This window comes from Lynx canadensis, chromosome A1, assembly GCF_007474595.2.
Source record: "Lynx canadensis isolate LIC74 chromosome A1, mLynCan4.pri.v2, whole genome shotgun sequence".
Taxonomy (NCBI): domain Eukaryota; kingdom Metazoa; phylum Chordata; class Mammalia; order Carnivora; family Felidae; genus Lynx; species Lynx canadensis.
Genome location: NC_044303.2, coordinates 6,488,380 through 6,501,413, shown reverse-complemented (window position 1 = coordinate 6,501,413; position 13,034 = coordinate 6,488,380). Strand labels below are relative to the sequence as shown.

The following is a 13,034-nucleotide window of genomic DNA, read 5'->3' as shown; positions in this document are numbered from 1 at the left end:
TCTCGCGGTCCGTGAGTTCGAGCCCCGCGTCGGGCTCTGTGCTGACAGCTCGGAGCCTGGATCCTGCTTTGGATTCTGTGTCTCCCTCTCTCTGACCCTCCCCTGCTCATGCTCTGTCTCTCTCTGTCTCAAAATAATAAACGTTATAAAAAAAAATTTTTTTTTTTTAAAGAAGAAACAAGATGTCATTTAAGGAGATAGCTCGGCAGAGCCCCATTTGGGCCCCTACAGGAAGGTTTCAAAAACTGAACTTTGTTGAGTCCCTTAGGGACCATGCCCACCAGTCAGCCTCAGGGAAAAACTGTAAGATCCTAGGAGCGGTGGGCTTCTTGAAGCCCAGGGACCCTGACAGCTATATGGGTTATATTTTACTGCTCGTGGGTGTCCGTCCGCCCGACAGGATGCAGCTGTAGAAAACAGGAACCACTCTGGCCAATTTCAGCATATGAGAGGTAATATATTTAATCTACTTAACAATGTTTAATATATTTAATAATGTTTAATAATTGGATGTGCATTCTTCAAAACTCTTTGGAAGGTCTAAGAGGCATGTCAGGACATCACCACGGGCTCCCATTTTCTGCCTTTAGATGATAAATTAAAAGCGCTCGGAACAATTTTCTCCCTTAACTTCTTTTTTGTAACTCTTTGCCGCCCAAGGTGTTCAGCATTTCGCTTCAGGTTCTGAAGCACAGAGGTAATTTTTGTCTTTGGTTTCAGAAATGTACCCCAGTGTTCTGCTTATCTACCTCTTGAAACGGCTTTTATGATTATTATTCAATTTTTATTTTTAAGTGTCTGGTTTTACCAGTGTTTTAACTTGTTTTTAATTTTTTTTAATGTTCATTTATTTTTGAGAGAGAGAGAGAGAGAGAGAGAGAGCGTGAGCAGGGGAGGGGCAGAGAGAGAGGGACACAGAATCTGAAGCGGGCTCCAGGCTCTGAGCTGTCAGCACAGAGCCCGACGCGGGGCTCGAACTCACGAACCGTGAGATCATGACCTGAGCTGAAGTTGGACACTCAACCAACTGAGCCACCCAGACGCCCCCGATGCTTTAACTTTTAAAATGGTCTCAAAGTTATTTTGTGGGAGAGGAATATCACCAGGTGTAAATAATAATATTTCAATATTTCTTTGTTGTTTTTTACATAGGTACTCTGCCGCGCAGGGTTATTTGGCAAATAATGATTTCTACGGGTGCTAGTAGACTGTATTTTAATGAATTAATGTATTCAGATCCACCTACAAAAATGTATATAAAGCGTCTACTTTGTGCCAGCACCATACTAGGTGTGAGAGATAGAAAGATAAATATAAACATTGGTGGTGTCTTGTAAACACTTTATACTGTCTTGATTGAGGTAGTCACCTGCAAACTTGTTACAAACGCACATTCTTGGGTGGCTCAGTCGGTTGAACGTTCAACTTGTGATTTTAGCTCGGGTCATGATCCCAGGGTCGTGGGATGGAGCCCCGCGTCAGGCTCCGTGCTGAGCTTAGAGTCTGGTTAAGATTCTCTCTCCCCCTCCCGCTGCCTCTACCCCACCCTTAGATTAAAAAATGCACATTCTTGGGCCCCATCCCAGACTTAATCTGAAACTCTGGAGAAAGGGGTGGCAGTCAACCTTGCAGGTAATTCTAGTGCATGATAAAGTTTGAGACCTACTCGTCAGGGGGAAATAAATAGGAAAACACAGTTCTGTGTGATAAATGCTAAGCTGGAGTCGTGCTTCAGGCACTACGGGAACCCAGTGGCAATCGCCTGCAGAGAGCAGGCAGTGTATCACAGGAGAGGCGATTCATTAACTGAACCTTACGGGATGATCGGGACTTTGCCAGGAAGACAATATAGAAAGGTGTTGCAGGCAGAGGAAAGACAAGAACATGTGAAAATATGACTTGGGAAAGTACAAGACCGTCATAGTATAGAGGTTTTAAAAAGAATTCTCTGCCTTCAAAACAAAGAGGATATATCTTTGGGAACAAAAAAAAAAAGAATTCTCAAAATGGAATTGGGTTGATCTAGATTGAGTCCTCAACAGGGAGCCTGGGAGGCTCGGTAGGTTAAGTGTCCAACTTGGGCTCAGGTCACGATCTCATGGTTCTTGAGTTCAAGCCTCGCGTCAGGCTCTGTGCTGATGGCTCAGAGCCTGGAGCCTGCTTCAGATTCTGTCTCTCTCTCTCTCTCTCTCTCTCTCTCTTTCTCTCTGCCCTCCCCTGCTCATGCTCTGCCTCTTTCTCTCTCTCAAAAGTAAATAAACATTAAAAAAAATTAGATTGAGTCCTCAGCTGAAGGGCAAAACGTGAAGTCAATATCTTACACCTGTCTCACTGATTCGGCCTGGATGCCGCCCTCTTTGTGTCTTTGGATGATGCCTTTTGTGCCAGATAATGGCACTCTCTAACGACATTTGTGTCTTTATCTAAGATTGGTGGTGCCACTGACATCGACATTATCTTTTATCTTAGAATACCTTGGACATTTGCATTTCATGACCTGGCTACAGTTACATAAGTGGACACAGGTCCCCGTGTTTTCTCTGGAGTGCTGTTTGTTCCTCCCTGATATATGGATGTTAAGTACTGATGACCTTGAACATGTCCCTATCCTATTTTATCTCTGTTACGAGTTTATTCGTTATAACTCTTTGTTTTGTCTTGTCTTAGTGGTTGCTCTGGGGTTTACAATACGCATCTCTAACTTATCAAAGTTACTTGAACGTTTCAAAGTTATTTGAAAATCTACTTGCAAATAATGTTATGCCACTTTGTGTATGGTTTAAGACCCGTAAGATGGTATGCGTGCACTTCCCCTCTGGGCCTGTGTGCTCCATTATTGCCCTGCTTCTAAGCTGACATATATTATAAACTCCATAATACATTGTTATCACGTCTGCTTGAAGCAGTCCATTATCATTGAAAGAGATGTGAAAGATGAGGGGGAAATGTATATTTCCGTTTACACTACATGTTGACCATTTCCACTCTTCATTCTTCTGCATAATGTCAAATTTCCATCTGGGATCGCTTTCCTTCTGCCTAAAAAAGTCCTTTAAACATTTCTTATGATGCTAGTCTGCTGAGGATAAATTCTCTCAACGTTGGCGTGTCTGAAAAAGTCTTAGTTTACTTTCATTTTGTGGAAGACCTTTTGTTTAGAATTTGTATAGAAATTTTATGTTTGCAGTTTTTCTTCCAGCGTTTGAACGACGTTCACTCTGTGGTCTTCTGCTTTGCGTGATCTCTAATAAGAAATCTGCAGTCTTCAGGGCCTTTATGTAATAGGCCTTCTCTGGCCTGCTTTTAAGACTTTTTCCTCATCATTGTTTTCCAGCAGTTTGATTATGATATACCTTGGTGGCATTTTATTCAGGTTCCTCTTGCTTGGGGTTTGTTGAGATAACTGTCTGTGGGTTTATATTTTCATCAAATGTAGACACTTTTTGGTCATTATTTAGTCAAGTATTTTTTTCTTTCTCACTCTGGTTCCCTGCTTCCCCCCCATACAGCTCCAATTATACATGTGTTCAAGCCTTGATATGATCTCACAGCGTCACTGATGCTTTTGTCAGTTTTTTTTATAATCTTTTTACTTGCTTTCATTTTAAATATTTCTACTACTATGGATCTCACCAACCTGAGATATATCTGAGCCAAGGTCAAGAGTCAACGCTTAAACCGACGGAGCCACCCGGCGCCCCAAGAGTGTATTTATAATAGTCGGATAAATATCCTTGTGGGCTAATTCTAATATCTGTGTCTTTTTATTATCATTTTTTAAAATTTAAATTCAAGTTAGTTAACATACAGTGTAATAGTGATTTCAGGACTAGAATTTAGTGATTTATCACTTACATATAACACCCGGTGCTCATCCCAACGAGTGCCCTCCTTAATACCCATCACCCATTTGGTCCATCCCAACACCCACCAGTAACCCTCAGTTTGTTTTTCGTATTTGTCTTTATGCTTTGTCTCCCTCTCTGTTTTTATCTCATTTTTGCTTCCCTTCCCCTATGTTTATCTGTTTGTGTCATAAATTCCATCATATCTGTGTCTGTTAAAAAAAACTATTTATATTATTATTTTTTTCTTGTAGTTATAGGTCACATGTTCCTGCTTCTTTGCATTCCTGATAATTTTTATTGTATACTAAAGCATACAAATTTTATGGGTTATGTTGTTTACCTCTCTATATTGGTTGGAAGTTTGTTCTGGGGAGCGATTTAATTCTTTCAAGGCTGGCTTTCATCTTTTGTGAGGGCAGATCTAGGGCTAATTTGGTCCCACCACGAAGGCAATATCTTTTGAAGGCTCTACTCAATACCCACTGTATGAGGTCTTTCCATCCTGGCTGATGGAAACACAAATTATTCCTGGCCTTGTGGGATCTCCATTGATTTTTTTTGCCCACATTTGTCCTTCTTCTTCTTCTTCTTCTTCTTCTTCTTCTTCATCGTCTTGTTCTTCTTAGTTTATTTATTTTGAGAGAGAGTGGGGGAGGGGGACGGGGAAGAGGGAGAGAATCCCAAGCAGGCTCCATGCTATCAGCACAGAGCCTGACCCAGGGCTCAATCCCACAGACCGTGGTGAGATCGTGACCTGAGTTGAAGTCAGACACTTAACCTACTGAGCCACCCAGGCGCCCCACCCCCATTCTTTTATGATGGTTCTTTTTCCTGGCCTCAGGTAGTGTCCTTGCATACATACACAGATAAGCCCTCATCCACGTACTCCACAAGCCCCTCTTCGGATTTTGGAGCTCTCTGTGAAACTCCCTCCTCTCTGGTCTTTTGCCCTGAAAATTCTAGAATTTGGCCTCTCTAAACTTTGAACTCTGTCTACTCACTCAGACAAAATGTCAAGCTCTGTTCGGACTCGGCATCTCTGAACATCAGCCTGGAAACTCTACAGGCAATAAACTGAGGCCACGGTAAGACCATTTATTTTCTTTCCCTTCTCTCAGAGGTTACTGCTCCGTGCTACCTGTTGCCCAATGATTACAAACTCTCATGTTATATATTTTGCTGAGGTTTGCACTTGTTAAGCCTGGGGAGGTTCTGTGACTCCAGCAAGGGCAGCCTGGAAGACAGGGAAGTGTTCTCTGTCCTAACTCAGACGGGCTTTTACAGGTTGTGTATCACAGCGTAACAAGAGGCTGAGGAGAGAAAAACTAGGCAGCTACGTGAGCCTGTAGAGTACAAACACTGACGTTTAAATTTTATTTAATGTTTATTTTGAGAGAGAGGAGGAGCAGGGAGGGGCATAGAGAGAGAGAGGAAGACACAGAATCCAGAGCAGGCTCCTGCTCTGAACTGTCAGCACAGAGCCTGACACGGGGCTGGAACCCACGAACCGTGAGATCGTGACCTGAGCCAAGTGGGACATTTCACCGACTGAGCCACCCAGGGGGCCCCGAACGCTGAAGTGTATGTCCTCATTCTCTTGTCAGAGATCCTCACTGTTTGTTACTGGGCGTGGGCTGCTATGGTGATAAGAGGGAGCTGAGCCGTGAGGAGACTGCGGATGGTGTGAACGGGGCACTGGGTCTGATGCCTGTTGAATTGGTAAGTATTTAGTACTATGAGCTGGGCCAGAACTACCACATCATTGTTTTCCCAGATGGATCAGGAAATTCAATGTTCAGGATCCTGCTGGATAATTGGGTTTCTGTCTCTCAGAGGTTTTTATTGCCATCCTGGAATGTTCATCACTTTCAGTGTGGGTACACGGCAAAGTACATGGGAGGGAATCATGGGGAGGACGGTGGAAAAAGAGGTGAGGTTTTGGTCACGAAAGGCCTGACTATCAAGACAGAGAATTCAGACCTCTGTCACACAGGTATCGGGGAGCCCCCAAAGGAGGACAATCATCGAGAGACATGTGTTCACTTTAGAAACTTGTTTTCGGAATCGATTGGTGCAGTAGGTACAGCAAAAACAGTTATCAAATCATATCTCCTACAAAATCAATGTCAAATCAATATCTCCTACAAAATCAAATAGTCAATGGCTTATGAAGCTGAACTTCGAGGGAACTCTTTTATACAGAGGTGATCGACGGGGCGACGGTGGAACCACTGAAGGAAGAAGAGGAGAAACAGGCTAACGGATGACTTTAAAAACGTGTGTCCTCAACCAAACCTGAGGGTGAGGCCCGCGGATTCACAAATCAGTAAGTAGAATTCAAGCGAGCGGAAAATTAGCCAGAAAGCACCTTCTGGCTGATCGGGAGCAATACCCCCCAGAGCTAGATTAAAGGGAGCCCCGCCAGGGCAGCCAGGCTCATGAGGCTGCACTGAGTGTGATGAGACAGAGAAAATTTGACTTTCCCAGACCCGCTCTTAACTGAAGCACGCACTCGGTATGAACTGAAGGAGTGTTTTCCTACATCACGTTGGGGGGGGGGGGGCGGCGAGAACCTCCAAAAGCTATGACCTCTTCAGATGTTTAAGAGGCTGTCCATGTAGAGGGGGAGACCTGTCCACCTGGCAGAGTTTTCTGGTTCTGCTCAGCAGTGTTTGCCGCTGGTCCTTGACAGGGTGATACCGCCCCCCTAGGGGCCTTTGGGAACGTGGAGAATTGTCCCACCCGCACGAGGGGCGCTGACGCCTGCCAGCGATGACACCTGCTTACTCATGCCTCACGCGATGCTCTCTCTCCCAAGGGAATGCTGAACAGGTACATGAAGAATGCTGGCTGGAGGGGAACGATAAGTTATCCTGCCCCCGGCGTGCTAAATTATAGCCCTTGCTGACGGCATGCACGTGTCTTAGTCTTACCCCCGTTACCCCCAGAAAGGGATCCCTGAACCTGCTGATACCCTAGGAGGTGTGAGCGTCCCTCTAGCTTGGTCTTGTGGGGTTTCCACTCTCACTTGGAGCCAGGGGAGAAAAGAACGCTCCCTCCACCTGTGGATTTGGACTACTACAGCGTGTGGGTATCCCCAAGCCCGGAGTCAAAATCAAGGTCACGGAAAATTGTACACAGAGCATGGCTTCTCCCCTCACCCCACGCCATTTTCTCCTGTCATAGGGGAGTGCCTACAGTGGCTGCCGCTGGGGCCTCAGATGCTACGCCCGTGCCAAAAGGCCAGCAGAAGCCCCTGCAAGGTCACCTGGTAAAGCACCTCCCATCACAGTCACAGCTCCTGCGGATGTCCCGTCCCTTGGGTCGGCACCGGGCTGCCATCGGCGCCTTCGCTGCGAACACAAAGCCTCTGGATCGCCAGTGCCGTTGCGTAGAATGTTCCGGAGTCTCCAGTGCATCAGATCAGACTGGGATCTTCGCCAGTTCGGGGAGCCCTGTTCTTCCTGTGTTGGTACCTCCGATTCACCGTGACTTGGGGGAAGGCTTTTCTTCCTGGTCTTGCCCACACCTGCTTCCCAGGCTCAGCGCGGAACAAGTTCATGGGGCCAGGCCAGAGGACAGAGGGGGGTTAGCGGCCCGGCCGTGCCCCCAACAGCCCAGCAGTTATCCTCATCCTTGCATATGGAATCCCTTCCCTTGGGTTTGCTCTGTCCCAGGAGACCCCTTGTTCTGTCACAGAAATAGGCCCCTGGCAGCCTGAGCTATAAATGGCCACACGAGCCCAGACTTGCCTGAAACTCGTGATAAACACCGGCTGCTGTCAGACCAGACGCCTTCGCGCCAGCCTTGGAGGGATGGCATCTAATGGCCTTCTCCCCAGACCTTGATTGCTCTCTACATTGTTCTGAGCTAGAAAAAGAGACTTTATGGCGCGAGGCGATTCCCTCCAGGCCCCAGAGGACTTTTCCGTGTGCATTGCGGTGGGAATCCGTTCACGCATCCTGGCCGGAAGTTGTCAACATCACCGACCCACAGCTTTCAGGCGCCCGTGGGAAGGTCACGTGCAGGACAGGGAGCGAGGGACTCAGGATCCAGTCGAATGGAAACTGCTTCAGGCTGTGGAAGTTCATAAGCTTCTCTTCAGCGGGGAGAGGAAGCAAACCCCGTTGGTACCAAATTCTGGTGAAATACCATTAATAATTTGGACATTATGTGGTGCATCAGAAAGGAAAAGCTACTACAGAAACCCAGCAGACCAGAGCTCAAATGCTCAAATACTTGATTCAAATACTGCTGCTGGGTCTCTCCATCCACGACCATTCTGTAGCTGTGCCTAGAAGGCCCCCCCGCCTCGTCTCTCACTTCCCTAATCGAGAGAGTGAGGGGACTCATTGAAACTGTCTGCGTCATTGTCTTCCGAGAGTTTCTGTCATATCCAGACTGACTCCAGATTTAGGGCAGGTTGGGTAACCTGTGTCTGCCTCAGTTAAGAAGAAAAGAGTACCCACCTCTTATGTGGGTGGGCATTAAGGGAGATTTGACAGGTGACATGCTTACAGAGCATTGTAAATACTGTTTCCCGTTCCACCTCTGGTACCCAGTCCTCTCTAAGGCTGCAGAAATAGTTGTAACCCAGTCTGGACCCTTGATTTTGTATCTCTAGGTGCTCTCATGCCAAGATACCTGCTCCTGGAGTCTGTGCCCTAATTACTAAACCTGCATAATTGCTTGTATGCTCGCTTACCGTAAAATTTGGAAGTACTGAGTCTTTCCTAATTGAGTCTTTCCTAATTGAGTTGTTTTTTTAATGTTTTTAATGTTCCTTTATATCTGAAGGAGAGGGAGACAGAGCATGAGTGGGGAGGGGCGGAGAGAGAGAGACGGAGACACAGAATCGGAAGCAGGCTCCAGGCACCGAGCTGTCAGCACAGAGCCCGACGCGGGGCTCCAACTCACAAACCACGAGATCATGACCTGAGCCGAAGTCAGATGCCTAACCGACTGAGCCATCCAGGCGCCCCTTTCCTAATTGAGTTTTAAGGAAGGCTTTGTTTTGCCTGGATGCGAGCTTCCAAAGGCTAGAGATGCCCTAGGTTGTGTGTCCCAGTCTCACGCAAGCACCCTGGGTCTGCCCATGGGTCCCTTTGGCCACGACCGGCAGTTTCTACTCTGCAGGGGATAAAACTCATCCTTTCTCTGCTTGGAGCTGGAACCAAAGACAAGGTTCCCACTCTCCAGAGTCTATATATGATGAACCTTTCTGTGCAAGAGCCCTGGACATCTGTCTCCTAGGTCTTAGTGTCTAATCATGTCAAGCCCAAGGCCCTGTAGGTTACACTTCCATTTTTCACAGATGCATGGAAAAGGGAGGAGGGACCCTAGGGATGAATGCTGTGTGGGCGCCTCAATGACACAGCAGGTCATACAAGTCTTATAGGAGAAACCTTGCACAGCGTCACTAGAGAGGACCTGACCCTTTTAGAGAGTACTTAGTATTATTTCTGTGGCCATCCCTGTGGGGAGATCAGGCAGAATCTTTACCCAGAGATGAGGCCACTGAGGAAGGGTGGTTGTATATGGCATATTCTCACTTCCTCTTCTGTGTTGTCTTCTGTCTTAGAGTGCAGGCGCCAAGCCCACAGACGCCGTATCTGCTCACTCTGCCTAGAACAGTTTGCGCGAGTGTCTTACTGTGGCGAGGAGACTGACCTAGAGAGTCGCCTTATCACAATGACGGGAACGGGAAGCCCTCAGCAGAGTGGCGAGCAACATAAGTCCCTGACAAGGGTTTTCTTCTTTGGAATCCATTGGTCCCGGGGCAACTGTCTCTCAGGTGCAACATCATCTTCCTTGAGGACCAACCCCCCCCCCCCCCCCCCCCAACCACACACACTCCCATTCCAAGGAGCAAAGGGAGATGGGGTCGTTTGGGGCAACATCCTCCTCTCAGCCCTGGAAGAAGGGCCATCCTGGCCTCCCTCCCGGAGGAGGTGTTCCCCCCCGCCCCCCGCCCCGTCTCTCCATCAAGGCTTTGAACCTCCCTCTCGTCCATCTCCCTTGGCCAAACTCTACGGCTTCAAGAAGGAAGGAAGAGATCCTTCTGTGATAGGAACCATTTTCATTAGCCACACCTCTGCTCTGATAGTAAGAATGTTTTTCGATGTATTTTATTTTGAATAATTGACCTTAACTGTTTTCTTCACAAGAAGTGAATAATGACACTTAAAAACCTTCAGACCGTATCATTACCAGAGCTGTCAACAGCCCCAGGATGTCCTCCAGACCCCAAATATCATTAGTAGAGATAAATCAGCAAGTACTTGTTCCTGACAGAGAAGAAAAAAGAGAGAGACAATTGCCTTTGTCACTAGTGTTTTGCTTGAAATCTTATTTTAATTCTTCTACTAGGATTCGGGAGGTCTGGCCACCCTGCACCTCTCTATAAATGTCCTCTAATCCTTCTTATAGCAAGGGGAGGGCTGGGGTCACAGGTGGGCTTGCAGGGGCTGTCCAGACCTCAGATACAGGCTGGCCAGGTCCGAGGACCCAAAGGGGTTCCGCAGGACGAGCCAAGAGGGTCCTTGGCTCGGTGCAGAATGGAAACCAAACGCAAGCCAGGAGGAAGTGAGAGCAGAGTTTACTGAAGAGGGAGAGAGAGCGCAGATACAGCAGAGTGTATGGGAGACTCAGAAGGGAGCCGGAAAGAGAGCCTGGTCTCTGCCTGGAGTCTGGGGTTTTCACGGAGGATTGTGGTCTGATGCACATGTCTTCTCAGACATCCAGCACCAGAGAGAAGTGTTTAGGTGTCCTCCATAAGCCCCTGACTTCTGACTTCATCAGCTGTGCCTCTGGAATGAAGCCTCCATAAAATCCCAAAAGGACAGGGTTTGGAGAGCTTTGGGGTTAGTTAACACATGGAGATTTGGGAATTGCTGGCCCAGGGAGGGCGTGGAAACTCTAAGCCCCTTCCCACGTTCCTTGCCCTACGGATCTCTTCAGCAGGCTGTTGACGCTTATCTTTTCACACCCTTTGCAATACACCAGTAATCTAGTGAGTAAATTTGTTTCCTGAGTCTTGTGAGCCTAGGAGAAGGTGGTGGGGGTCTCTGATGTATGGCCATCAGAAGCACAGAACTGTGCAACTGGCATTTCAGGTGGATGACAGGCTTGGGGCCTCTGGGTGTCTCAGCTGGTTAAGCGTCCGACTTCAGCTCAGATCATGATCTCACGGTTTATGAGTTCGAGCCCCACGTCGGGCCCTGTGCTGACGGCTCGGAGCCCAGAGCCTGCTTCGGATTCTGGGTCTCCCTCTCTCTCTGCCCCTCCCCCGCTTGTGTTCTGTCTGTCTCTCGCTCAAAAATAAAATAAAACATTAAAAAAAAAGAGCCCACTATGAGTAAAACACCAAACCAGAATATTAAAAAAAAATAATAATGAATAAAAATAAATAAAATGGATGACAGGTTTGCGGGACTGAGCCCTTACCCTGTGGGATCTGACGTTGTCTCCAGGTAGATGGTGTCAGAATTGAGTTGGCTTCTAGGATACCTGGCTGGTGCCAGAGAATTGCTTGTTGGGTGGGGGTGGGGTGGTGAGTCGGGGGGAGGGACCCAAACACACTGGAAGTGGGTATAGAATCTTTAGCAGAGGTATTTAGTTGCCCTCTGACCTGGAAGCGGTTGGGGCTCTGATCCTTTCAGAGGACCAGGGGGAAAGTTCTCTAAAGTCAAAGAGCAAAACCATCTGATTAGGTGGCCTGAGAGACTACTCTTATGGATGGAAGAGCCAGTATCCAACAATCAAGATGGTTGAATTCTCAACTGTTCCCTCGTTCGGGTTGTTTCCTTCTTCTCGGTTCATTAGTTTGATTGTTTAACTCGTTTGTTCATTATAATTCTCCATTATCTCCAAACTTGGAAAAAAAGTTTGCCACACCAACTGACCACCCGTTAACGGGCCTTCGTTACAATGCAGGAGGTCCAAGCACCTTTCACACGTTAGGGCAAAATGACAGAGACATGGGGCAAACCAACTCGGCCGGGACATCAGAGGTACGATGACACCCAATGTGAATGCCTCTTGCCCAGGAAAGCTGCAGAACAAGGGGGCGGGCATTGAGCTCTGTGCAGTTGAAGGGCGAGGGCGGCGAGTTATGTTGTTTGGCTATGAAAGGGAAAGGCAAACCCAGAACATCCACTGTCCAAAGACATAATCACAGTGACGTGAGAACATAGGTAACCTTTGTCAGAAAGCAAAGAAATCAGAGGCACGTGGGTGGCTCAGTCTGTTGAGCGACCGACTTTGGCTCAGGTCCTGATCTCACAGCTCGTGAGTTCAAGCCCCGCGTCAGGCTCTGTGCTGACAGCTCGGAGCCTGGAGCCGGCTTCAGATTCTGCGTCTCCCTCTCTCTCTGCCCATTCACACTCAGTCTCTCTCTCTCAAAAATAAATAAAACATCAAGAAAAGAGTTTTAAAAGAAAGCTAGAAATCAGTGCCTGAAAATTTTGTTCCAATTTATTTATGTGTTTATTTATTTTTGAGAGAGAGAGAAAGTGTGAGCGGGGGAAGGGGCAAAGAGAACGGGAGAGAATCTGAAGCGGGCTGTCAGCAGAGATCCTGACGCGAGGCTTGAACCCACAAACCGCGAGAGCGTGACCGGAGCCGAAGTCGGATGCTCAACCGACTGAGCCACCCAGGCGCCCCAATTTTGCTCCAATTTAAAAATTAAGCTTTTCAGAATTTGAAAATAAATTATATGAATTTATATATTTATAAATATAAAATAAAAGCAAATATTTTCTTGGGAAAATACAAGCAAACCAAAATACAGAAGGCATGAAAGGCACGGCATAAGACTCAAGACCAGCCCTGAGCACACACTTTCTCCCTTAAGCAGAGCCGTTGGAAAGAGCTGATTTCGGGAACTGACGTGGCCTTGTCTGCCTTAGAAAGACCGGGGTTTACAGTGACTCCTGTCATGAGCTTCCAGTTAGACTAGTTTCTAAGTGGGTACTCATTGTTTAAGGAAAAAAGTTATCTAAAGCAAGGGAGAAATGTCTGGGATGCCCACAAACTTGTGAGGATTATGCAATGCCTGCCCCACGCAAAGGCCTGTTTCAATCCCTCTGAATGAGGTTCAAACGCGGCAGGTGCCGGCTGTTGAAGGGTGTGCATCTGGGACCATCCGGCCGTTTAATTGTTCTTCCACAGTGTGGCCTTATGGTT

The 13,034-nt window shown here is 47.3% G+C and overlaps 1 pseudogene; it reads right to left on the bottom strand.

Moving 5' to 3' along the window:
• Positions 1–4,457, bottom strand: part of LOC115498604 — an 87,564-nt pseudogene extending 83,107 nt beyond the window's left edge.
• Between the last annotated feature and the right edge of the window lie 8,577 nt (positions 4,458–13,034).